Source organism: Palaemon carinicauda, chromosome 16, assembly GCF_036898095.1.
Source record: "Palaemon carinicauda isolate YSFRI2023 chromosome 16, ASM3689809v2, whole genome shotgun sequence".
In the NCBI taxonomy this organism is placed as follows: domain Eukaryota; kingdom Metazoa; phylum Arthropoda; class Malacostraca; order Decapoda; family Palaemonidae; genus Palaemon; species Palaemon carinicauda.
Window position 1 is genome coordinate 19,449,955 of NC_090740.1, and position 12,207 is coordinate 19,462,161.

At 35.2% G+C, this 12,207-nt stretch overlaps 1 protein-coding gene across 1 annotated transcript in view; it reads left to right on the top strand.

Moving 5' to 3' along the window:
- Window positions 1–3,033: 3,033 nt before the first annotated feature.
- Window positions 3,034–12,207, top strand: part of LOC137655680 (protein snakeskin-like) — a 31,493-nt gene continuing 22,319 nt past the window's right edge. The window contains exon 1 of the mRNA XM_068389638.1: window positions 3,034–3,170. The gene's annotated coding sequence lies outside the window, so the exon portion shown is untranslated. The remainder of the gene's footprint in view (window positions 3,171–12,207) is intronic.

A 12,207-nucleotide genomic window follows, 5' to 3' on the forward strand; every position in this document is an offset into this window, starting at 1 on the left:
TGGTCCTGCCATTCAACTCTCAATACCTTATGATGGCTTTGTTCTCAAATCTACATAATCTGTTGGATATTGTTTCATTGTCATACCACGACTCATGTCCACACAGTAACACTGATCTCACTAAACTGATATTATAGCCTGATCTTTATATGTAATTTCAGGCGGTTTGGTTTCCAGATTTTACTTAACCAAGCCATTGCCTAATTGGCTTTTTTTTTCAATCTTTCATTAAACTCCAATTCTAAAGATCTTGTATTAGATATTATAGTTCCTAAATATTTAAATGATGCTACCTCATTGATCCTTTTTCCTTCCAATGATATTTAATCTTCTATTGCATTTTCCGTTCTCATCATCTCTGTCTTTCTTCTATTTATCTTGAGCTCAACCTCATGGGATATTTCATGCATTCTGGCAAGCCAACTTTGCAAGTCCTGTTGTGTACTACTTATAAGGATAGTGTCATCAGCATACTCTAGGTCAGCTAGTTTCCTGCTACCAATCCAGTCCAATCCTTTTTCACCCTCCACAATTGTTCTATGCATTACAAAATCCACGAGGAGGATAAACAACATAGGACTCTGCACATTCCCTTGGAGTACTCGACTGTTCACTGGAAATTCATATGATAGGCCTCCACTAACATTGGCATTGCACTTGCTATGCTCATGCACAGACTTAATCAAATTTACATATTTAATAGGAACTCCCTAATAACGCAGGAATCTCCACAAAATTTACCGGTGCACACTATCAAAGGCTTTTTCATAGTCCACAAATACCAAAATAAGTGGATTTCTATATTATACATATTGCTTTACCACATGTCTTAAAATAAAAATTTGGTCAGTACATCTTGCAACTTTTCTAAATCCTGCTTGTTCATCTCTCAGCTTTTCATCAGTCTTTCTCCTTAGACTCTTTAGAATGAGCATACTATATATTTCCATAACAACTGACATACAGTAAGTGTGATCATGATGCCTCTGTAATTATTGCAATCAGTCAGGTCTACTTTTTTTGCTATTTTCACCAACAATCCTAGCTCCCATTCATCAGGTTTTGCTTCTTCATGACACATTCTACAAAATAATCTTGTAAGTATTCTGGGAGTCGCTTCCTTTTCGGCAAATATCATCTCAACAGTTATTCCATCGTATCTACGGCCTTTCCATCTCTTGAGGGTTTTAATGATAGCTTTAACTTCAAACACACTGAATTCATTCATAGGCACATCAAGGACGTCCTCAGCTCTAAGTATATCTAATCAAATTATTCCCTTCATATCTTCTATTCATAACCTCACTAAAGTGTTCCATCCAACGTTGCCTTTCTTCATCTGCTCTTGTTATATCCATCTCTCCTTTTGATGGGTATATGCTTCGTCTTCTTTGCCCAGGTCGAGATTTCATTAATGAATCTATGAGCAATTCTTACACCATAACCACTACAGCTTTGTTAGCCTCATCTGCTTTCCTGTCTAAATATTCTCTAATCATTCATGGCTTTTGACTTCACTATCAGTGCTGAAATACTTAGCGTACTCTACCTTTTTATTTTCAATACTTCCTCGAAAACTTTCAGCACTCAACTTCTGTCGTCTCCTTTTTATAGTATCAAAAATATCATTTGATATCCATGGTTTTCTCCTTGGGGAGATTTGGGGGAGCCTATAGGTCTATCCGTTAAGTCATCGGCAGACATTGCATGGCCCTCCTTGGTCCTAGCTTGGGTGGAGAGGGGGCTTGGGCGCTGTTCCTATGTATATATGGTCAGTCTTTAGGGCATTGCCCAGTTCGATAGGGCAATATCACTGTCCCTTGCCTCTGCCATTCATGAGCGGCCTTTGATTTTAAAATGAAATAGAAACAATTAATTACATGCAAAGAACATTAGGTGTATGATACTTAATTTTCACGTTTTTTTTTCACTTCTTGTCCGTTATTTTATCTATTAATTTAACTATTTTCTATCCGTTCTTTTCTTCATTACCTTGATCTAAATCTATTTTTTTTTATTCTCAGTGAATCATTTCCCCCATATTACCTTTTTTCCTATTTTTACTTCTCTCCAAATAAATAGTTTCTTAACTCACAAATTTTAATTTGTGTGTTTTTTCTACTGCCTAATGCACTTTCTTCCCTTTCTGTACTCGTCTTCAAATAAATCAAAATTAGACTTAATTGACTTATTACTGTAATAAGAGGAAAATCTGATGAGTTTAGCAACACCGAATAGGTACTCCCAGCTACATGATTAGATGGAAGCAAGTGAAGCGGAAATGAAGAGTAATTTAACAAAATTTGTATAGGAACTAGCACAAGAGATACTTGGAAATTTCCTAAATAAGATCAAGGAAAAATATAAAAAAAAAAAGACCAAAAACATAATTGAAGAAAAATTGAAATGATGGTGAAATCCAAGATGAAAGAGAATTAGCAGAACTATTCAAAACAGTAAACAAACTAAAAACCACAAGATAATCGTGAACAAAATCAGAACAAAATTGAGGACACAAATAAAGTAAGAAGTATTAAATTATTAAAAAAATATCGTTTTTTCCCATTTACAACCTTCTGAGAAGATTGAAATGGCCGAAAACTATGACTGAGCTGATTACTTCAGGAGGGCAATCAGGGCAAGAGAGAATATTGAACTAGTATATAATCAAATTACAAACTTCAGATTCAATTATGATCTTGAGTTTTGATAATTAACAATAATGGAAAATCCCATAGACCATGATTCCATTGTATTAAAGCCGAATCTTGTGATGATCAACAGCAAAACTATGGACATAGAATCCAGAAGACAATGGTTTGTAGGCGTCTCATAAAGATAAGCTACGATAAGGGAAGTTGCCGGTTTCTTGAAATGATTGCCCAATTCTTTTCATATGCTCTTCATATAAAAGCAATGCGACAATGGGTTCTAACATAAGATTCGTAAACCATTATAGTATTGTAATATTTTAATTATTTCAATACCACTTGTAGGCAAAGAGGAATATCCTTTACAAAAATGGCATCTGAATGAAATTCTTTGTACCTCAAGTGTTTAATCTTATCCAGAAATTATGAAGTGTTGACTCTCTCCGACTCCCTCAGGCTTTCACGCTTCACCATCACTGGCAGTAAGAAGATATCTTGATCTACGCTTTTTCGATAACTGTGAGTGTACACATCTTCCGATTCTTATTACTTGAATGTGTTATATTGGAAAAGTTTTTTTGGTTATCTAATACCCTTCACCAAAAATCATATTTGCATCACAATATTAGTGAGTATATGACTTTTCCCATCTTTGCTTTTAACTGAAATTTCTTGTCAAAATTAATAGTGGAGTTAGCAATGTAGGCTATAGGTATATAAGGGAATCTAATGAATATACATACAACACTTGGTACAACCATAAGAATGTTGATCACATTTAAAAGAATGGGAATATCAACTGAATCTAAAACTACTATTAATTTTCGTAACTAACTTTTGATAACGATGATAATGATACATCCAGAAAGCCACGTAAAGGAAGTGTTTTTCATTAATTTGAAAACTGATTAGTGTGGTCCTTAATTGACAGAAATAATTGAATTTTGTCATCAAGGATAATACAAGAAGTGCAAATATATACAGGACACAGGGTAGCGCGGGACCAAGACCCCCTTTTTTAAGAAAAGAAAGTTTGATTGTAAACTTGGGGTTCACACGAAAAAAAAAATTGACTGTTAAACTCTGCATATGACTGGAATCTTTTTTTATTTTGTCAGTTACCTTTATTTGAAGGTTTCATTATCAAGTTAATTTGCTTTTTCACGTTTTCCTACGACGACCTTCATGCTCAAAATTAAAAACTATTAGTGATTCAACATTTGAAAGTAAATTCATGATAGTCACGAGCATTAGTGCCAAAAAACATTTTAATCACAAACTTCATATTGTTATGTATATACAAAGTGGGGTCCAAATGAACTCTTATCTCCTTCAATGAACAATTAGCTTAAGTTTATTTTCTTTTTGTATTGACCCTTATGCATAGCCGTTTTCATAAAATGAATTTCCCCCTGCCACTTTATTCCTGAGTCAAAGATAATTAAAAACCATACCCTATTTGTGGCTGAATGCATGAAAGTCACGTGTGTTAGTGATAACATCATAAGTTGACCTTTGTAAAAAACAATGTTTAATCGGTTATCATGAGCAAGAGACAAGAGTAAGTGCAATAGTGAGGAAATCACCTCATTCTCTAGAGGATTTATTTCTTAGACTGAGTAAATCTCATACATGCATATATATATATATATATATATATATATATATATATATATATATATATATATATATATATATATATATATACATACATTTACATATTATATATATAAATGTATATATATACATACATATATATATATATATATACATACATTTACATATATATATATATATATATATATATATATATATATATATATATATATATATATATACATATATATATATATATATATATATATATATATATATATAAATGTATATATATACATACATACATATATAAATATATATATATATATATATATAGAGAGAGAGAGAGAGAGAGAGAGAGAGAGAGAGAGAGAGAGAGAGAGAGAGAGAGAGAGAGAGAGAGAGAGAGAGATGGTTGCAGGGGAGTTATTATCAGTGATAAGATGAATTACAACTTCATTCATCTTTTGCTTATTTCCTTCAACTCAGCAGTTACCGTTTGAAAATATATCAAGGTTATATTTCTTGCAAAGGAGAGAAATTCCTTATGAGCATTTCAATCGTATTCTCTGATTCGAAGAGATCTTCTGTAGATGACTGCTAAAGTGAGACTGGCTACTAAGCAAGAACAGATTTCTATACAATCGTAACCATTCCACATTACCATTTTTATAATAATCACAAAATAATTAAGAGTCTTTTTATATCACTATTAAGAAAAATTACATTAAGTTCGGAGAATGTCTCTCTTTAGATATCGACTATAGCCATATACATCCTCATACATTAAAGTTAATTGAAATAGTTTTCTATGAAGAGATGTCAATCATTTTATGAAACTGCAACATTTGAATTTAGTTATCGTAAATGAGAGAGAGAGAGAGAGAGAGAGAGAGAGAGAGAGAGAGAGAGAGAGAGAGAGAGAGAGAGAGAGAGAGAGAGAGAGAGAGGAGAGAGGAGAGAGAGAGAGACTTCATAAGTATCATTACTATGAAGCTAGATTATTGTTTTGAATTAGGTGGTTTGTTTTCAGTTTATCTTCAATTATATATATATATATATATATATATATATATATATATATATATATATATATATATATATATACTGTGTATATATATATATATATATATATATATATATATATATATATATATATATATATATATATATATATACTGTATATATACATATCTATAAACATATATATATATATATATATATATATATATATATATATATATATATACTGTATAAATATATTTATATATATATATACATATCTATAAACATACATATATATATGTATATATATATATATATATATATATATATATATATATATATATATATATATATATATATATATATATATATAAGTTCCCATGAAGGAATTCAGTGTGTTTGAAGTCGAAACTATCCTAAAAAAACTAAAGAGATGGAAAGCCCCGGGATGCAATGGAATAACTGCCGAGGTGATACTGGCCGAAAATGATGTCACCCAGACAACTTACTAGATTATTTTGTAGAATGTGGCACGAAGAGGCAAACCCTGATGAATGGGAGATAGGAGTGTTGGTGAAAATAACACTGACGTCAGTTGTTATGAAAATATATAGTATGCTTATTCTAAAAAGACTGGAGAGAAATATTGATGAAAAGCTGAGAGATGAACAAGCAGGATCTAAAAAAGCTAGAAATTGCACTGACCAAATTTTCATTTTGAAACATGTAGAGCAATGCGTAGAAAATAGAAATCCACTTTTGATGGCATTTGTGGACTATGAAAAAGCCTTTGATAGTATGCACCGGCCAATTTTGTGGAGAGTTCTGCATTAATATGGAATTTCTCTTAAATATGTAACTATGATTAAGTCTTTTCATGAGCATAGCAAGTGCAAAGTTAATGTTAATGGAGTCTTATCAAATGAATTTCCAGTGAACAGCGGAGTACTCCAAGGCAATGTGTTGTTACCTATTTTGTTTATCCTCTTCATGGATTTTGTAATCCGTAGAACACTCAGAGATGGTGGAGAAGGATTGGACTGTATTGGTGATAGGAATTTAGCAGACCTAGAATATGCTGATGATGCTGTCCTTGTTAGCCGAACACCATAGGATTTGCAAGTCTTGCTTACCAGAATGCATAAAATATCACGCAAGGGGGGCTGAAGATAAATAGAAGAAAGACAGAGATGATGAGAACGGAGTATGCAATGGAAGATGAAATATCATTGGAAGGAGAAAACTTAATAAGGTAGAATCATTTAAGTATTTAGGGACTATGATCTCTAATACAGGGTCTTTAGAATTAGAGTTTAGTGAAAGATTGAAAAAAGGAAATCCGACAATGGCTAGGTTAAGTAAAATTTGGAAATCAAATTGCCTGAAATTCCATACAAAAATCAGACTATATATCAGTTTAGTGAGATCGATATTACTGTATGGGCACGAGTCTTGGTATGCCAATGAAACAATCTCCAATAGATTTAGTAGATTTGAGAACAAAGACCTCAGAAGATATTGGGAGTTGAATGGCAGGACAGGATTAGAAATGAAACTATAAGAGAAATTACTCGAGGGCCACATGTGGATGAGACCATGATGAGGGGTAGATGGAGATGATTTGGGCTTGCTCTTCGCACTCCCGAAGAGAGATTAGTTCACCAAACAATCAGCTGGGCTCGACAAAGGACTACAAGAGTTGGAAGACCCAGGGCTACATGGCTGAGGTCTATGAAGTGCAAAGTATGAGATGATGAATGGAGAAGTATTACATTAAAAGCTCAAGATAGAGACGACTGGTGAAATCTAAGCGGCCCTTTGCTTCAATAGGCGTAGGAGGAGATGATGATGAGGATGATGATTATATATATATATATATATATATATATATATATATATATATATATATATATATATATATATATATATATATATATATGAATAAATATCACTAACACTCGTGATTTTAATCAATGTAAATATCAATCACATTGGCATTTAATACCGAATTCTACCTTGGAAATATCATCCACTGGAATTCATTCAAGGTAATAGCTTCTGGCTGGGCAGAGATTCGAACTTGTGCCACTCAGCCAAAACCAAGCCTGCGAGGACTCTACCAACTGAGCTATCAAGAGATATATATACTCTACTTTGATTATACGTCACTGTACATATTCCTGTCGAATTCAGGAATCTGTTCTTAGAATTGAAATAAACACATCTCCCCCATGATAGCTGAATTGTGAGTTTGCAACACGTGGTTATTTAAGATGAATATATATCGCCAACACTCGGTGATTTTAATCAATGTAAATATCAACCACAATGGCATTTAATACCGAATTCTACCTTGGAAATATTATCCACCGGAATTCATTCATGGTAATAGCTTCCGGCTGGGCAGAGATTCGAACCCGTGCCATTCAGCCAAAACCACGCCTACAAGGACTCTACCAACTAAGCTATCAAGAGAGATATAAGTTTATTAAAAGTCACTGTACATATTCCTGTCGAATTCAGGAATCTGTTCTTAGACATGAAATAAACCCATCTACACCATGATAGCTGAATTGTGAGTTTGCAACACGGGGTTATTCGAGATGAATATATATCACTCACACTCGTAATTTTAATCAAGGTAAATATTAACCACAATGGCTTTTAGACTCATTTTGTTATTCGATTTTGTTGATCAGTTATCTGCTACTCTCATTATATGTACTGGCCATGTCCATTTCTTTTTCTTACTTCTTATTGTAATATTCTTTACTTTAGTTTGCTCTCGTATCTATGTTGCTCGTTTACTGTCCCTTAGTGTTTTTAACTTCATTATTGTTTCCACAGGTCTTTGAATTGTATCTAACTTAAGTTCTAAGGTTTTAGTAAGGCTCCAAGATTCTAATGCATAAGTTTGATACGGGTAGGACCATCTATTAAAATGCTATTCTTTTTAAAGAAAGTGACATTTTACGTTTCATAATATTATTTTGTTTACCAAAAGCTTTCCATTCCATGATTATCTTTCTTTTAGTTTTGGTCTCATGACCTGGGGAAACACTGTCTGTCTTAACGATGTATATTCATTAAAAACCTCTAGAAGCTTCGTTCATAACCCTTATTTGTTGTCTCTGCATTTTTGATGAACATTATCTTAGTTTTACATATATTAATTTTCAGTCCTGCATTTCTACTTTCTCTATACAGATCTTCAATGCCATCACCATTAATGTTCATTCGTACAGTTTCCCAATCTAACTTCTTAAAAACTTTTTCTGAGCATGTCCTAAATAATTTTGGAGAGATGAGGCTTCCCTGTCTAACTCCCTTCTCAATCGGAATTTTCTCATTATCTATGTATTTTTAGGATTGCTATACTACCTGCATAGGTAAATTCATGTATTATAACATAAGATTCACATATTCACTGCTTTTGAAGGGCTTTCATTACTGCTGAATTTTGATAGAATCAAAAGCTTTCTCATAGTCTATAAATGCCACACATAGTGGTTTGTTCTACTCTGTTGATTTTTCCATTAACTGGGTAATTACATGGATTTAGTCAGTTGTTGAATACCCACTTCTATAGCCTGTCTGCTGTCTTTGTTGGTTAAAGTCTAGCTGTCTTTCTATTCGGCTTAGTATGATAATTATAAATAGCTTATATATTACCGAGAGTAAACGCATCAGGCGTTAAATTTTCAGGGTTTTTGTGCCTCCCACTTTTGTGAATTAATATAATGAATGATAAGTTTTTCAAAGCTGTAGGTATAAAGTATTCTTTCAGCTCTTTTTTGTAAAGTTCAAGAAGCTTTACTACAACGAAATCTCTATCTATTAATAAATCAATTGTTAGGTCATCTCCTTCTGTTTGGCCTCTTTTCATATCTTTTAATGCTTCCTTTACTTCTCCTACTGTTACTTTTGGTACTGGCTTAGGTGTTATTTATTTTATCACTAAAGTAAAGCATTGTATAGAAATCCTTTGGAATTTTTATCACAAATTCTATTTTGTTGATATTTCCATTTTCCTCCTTTAAAGTAAATATCTGTTGGCGTCTTGTTCCAAGTCTTCCTTTCATTAACCTGATACATCTTCCTTTCTTTAGTGTTTCCTCAATTTTGGTCTGATTGCGTTTAAAAACACAATCTAGGATTTTACCCTCATTGTCAATCTTTTCTTTATTAGATTTTTGGGGTTTTCTGATAGTTTTCCCTGATCTTATTTAGGAACTTTTCAACCTGTCTCTTGTGTCGATTATAATGCTAATTTTGTTAAACAACTATTCATTTCTTTTTTACATGCTTCCATTTCATCATGTAGCTGGGAGTACCCATTTTCTAATACATAAAGACAAACTTTTTATGATTTAATACTGCAGTCAATTTGAACTGCCCTCTCCCTTGTCCCTTTTTTATGTATCTATTAAGGTCAAATTAGAACCATTCAGGATTTTTATGTTTATTCATGATCTATTAGCGTGCATATTCCTGTGGCTAAACTAAATGTTTTTGTTTACTTTGCTGAATTTATTTCGATATGACTTTTTTTTTTAAGGAGATTGTGGTAGGCCAATCAAGGTCATAACAGAAAGAGGAGCTGCATATGACTAGTTTATCCAAACGACATAAAAAAGCTTAGATGCAAACGGTTGAGGATAAAAATGGCATAAAAAACTCAACAATATGAAACATGGAATGTCAAGCTTAAACAGGTTTTTCTATTATGAGAGAGAGAGAGAGAGAGAGAGAGAGAGAGAGAGAGAGAGAGAGAGAGAGAGAGAGAGAGAGAGAGAGAGAGAGCATTACAGTGTATGAAATTCATGTGCCTTCCATGTCTCCCTACCTTAAACATACATTTGAAATAGGGCGCCCTGCCCTAGAGAGACGGATTGTAGGTGGGTCACCTTGCAGGAGATAGGCAGATTTTGAGTGACCAATGGAGACCAAGTCTTCTTTGATACGAATGTTAATTAAGAAAGCTTTCATTTTGCGAGGTATAGCAAGAAAAGGGCCAGTGTAATGGGGTGTCATCAGTTCTTGCAGGTGTCGGTGTGCAGGAAGAAGTATTGTGATGTTTAAATCTTTTGGTACGTGTTGCTTCGCTGGGACTTGTAATTCTGGCACCGGGGAGTAAATTTCCCCACAACATGATATAGGCGCTGGATATTGTTGGAGGAGGTTGCAGATGGAAAAATTCGGCAAGGACGACCAATGAGTCGCCGTACACTATTTCAGCTGCTGAGATATCCAGAATGTGATTAGGAGTGGTCCTTAATCCAAGGACCCAAGTAAGCTGAGTGACCCAGTTAGAGTCATTGCAGCAGAACATAAAAGCTGCTTTGAGGATGTGATGAAAGCATTCAACCATTCCATTGGCTGCAGGGTTATAGGCGGTTGTCTGATGTGAGGTGACACCCGGGAGAATCACTAATGATGTTCCCAATGAGAGGTGAAAGTGGTACTCCTGTCAGAAGTAATATGGGATGGCTTCAGGCCAACAAGTAGAGTGGTCAATGACAGTGAACAAGTAACGGTGTCCTTATGATGTGGATAGGGGGCCTACTACGTCGATGTGAATGTGGGCAAAACGTAGGTGCCCACCTCGATGTACTTTTGAAGTTTGGTATGAATTACAGGCGCGGACCGAATCTTACCATCCTTAGTAGTGCCGTGCCAAATGAACTTCATCTTAAGAAACTGTGTAGTAAATCGGAGCGAGGGATGTGAGAGGCCATGAGTTAAATCAAACAACTGTCGATGCATAGGGTAGGCATCCATGGCCTACCAGTACCAATATCAAAGAGGAGGGTGGTATTGGAGTCGTTGAGGGCAACGTCTTTCCAACTCAGGGATATGCAGATGTCCTGCGGACTTGGTACTCTTTATCTTTTAGTTTGGCTTTTGCTAAGGCATTGTAATTCAAATCTAGGTGAATGGTGGTCAATGTGTTTCTTGACAAGCTATCAGCAACTCCGTTCATTGAAGGGTGTAGTTTTACTCAACCACGACGGAGAGATGTCACTGTTGATGGGCAGACCAGACGTAAGTCTACCAAGTGAAGGCGTACACCAGGGGCATGTGGTCAGTGAAAAAGTGACGGGCAGCCTAATGCACTGTCACTGGCATCAATGGAGAGAAAGAGAAGGGAATGTGGCACGGGAAAAGTGAGAATAGTAGCAGTTGAAAGGGCATTCTTTGTGTTGCAGAAGACCACTTCCAGAAGGGGACCACATTTCAGGTCTTTTGAGATCCTTTGACGGAGGGGTGGAGAGGAGGAAGAGTAGTGGGGATGGTTGGCAAGAACAGGTGATAATAGTTTATCATGCCCAAGAACTCTTGCAGTGCTTTGATGGTCAAAGGTGTGGGGATGTTCCAAACAGCTTATGCCTTCTCAGGGAGGAGGTGGACGCCTTCAGGAGTGATGTAGTGCCCTAAGAATGATACTTCATTGGCTCCACAGGTACAATTGTCATACTTGACTACAAGCCCATTCTGTTGTAGGCCGAAGGAAGTGATGATGGCAGTCTTGCGGATGTCTTTTGGGTTCATGAGCACCTGATCATAACCCTTCAGGATCTTGAGAGTGGGGAACACCTTTGCTTTATGCAAGTAGGAGGAAACGTCAGCAATAGTGGGAAGTGGGTAGTGATATCATTCTACCTGCATGTTTAGATGCCTGTGATCCTCACAAGGGTGTAGGGAGCAATCCTTCTTCAGGATAATATGTAGGGGTGACGACCATCAGTTTGAGGCCTTTTGGGCAAAGGCCCATTTCTTCCATTTCAGCCAAACAATCAGGGGTCAGAGGACTGAATCTGCCAAACACCGGGGGCCCATTGTATTGATATGGCGGTAACCCTGGGCGTTTGTTGAAGTTCTGGTCGGAAGACTTCCGGGTACAAAGTGAGGGGGGTGGTCGTAGGCCTCCGTGGGTGCACTAATGTGCTAGTGC